Below are 381 nucleotides of genomic sequence, written 5' to 3' on the forward strand. Positions count from 1 at the left end.
ATGAAAAGGCATCCTAATGTTCTCCTTATGTGAGAACTGCAATGCCAATATTCGCTGGTGCATCCTGTATCTCTGTGTGGTGCGCACACATTACTCTGCGTGCGTGCAGTTGCCAGTGATAAATTGCATTTACATTAGCACCTACTTCTGTAACACAGGGGAATGCAGATACAAGGGTGACAAAAATGGTTACCTTTTCAACAGTGTGGTGTTGTCGCCTAAAGTGAGAAAGTAACATTCAAAAACAGTTTCTGAGCTCATAAGCTTACTTAACCCCAAAAGAATTTGTAAGATGTGGATAATTTTTTAAGAAAAACTGATCAGGCTAAACTTTTTTTGCTACTTTTAATGTGAATCAAAATAAACTATTAGGCATCAAAG

This window comes from Nanorana parkeri, unplaced genomic scaffold, assembly GCF_000935625.1.
Source record: "Nanorana parkeri isolate BGI_ZX_2015 unplaced genomic scaffold, ASM93562v1 scaffold1034, whole genome shotgun sequence".
In the NCBI taxonomy this organism is placed as follows: domain Eukaryota; kingdom Metazoa; phylum Chordata; class Amphibia; order Anura; family Dicroglossidae; genus Nanorana; species Nanorana parkeri.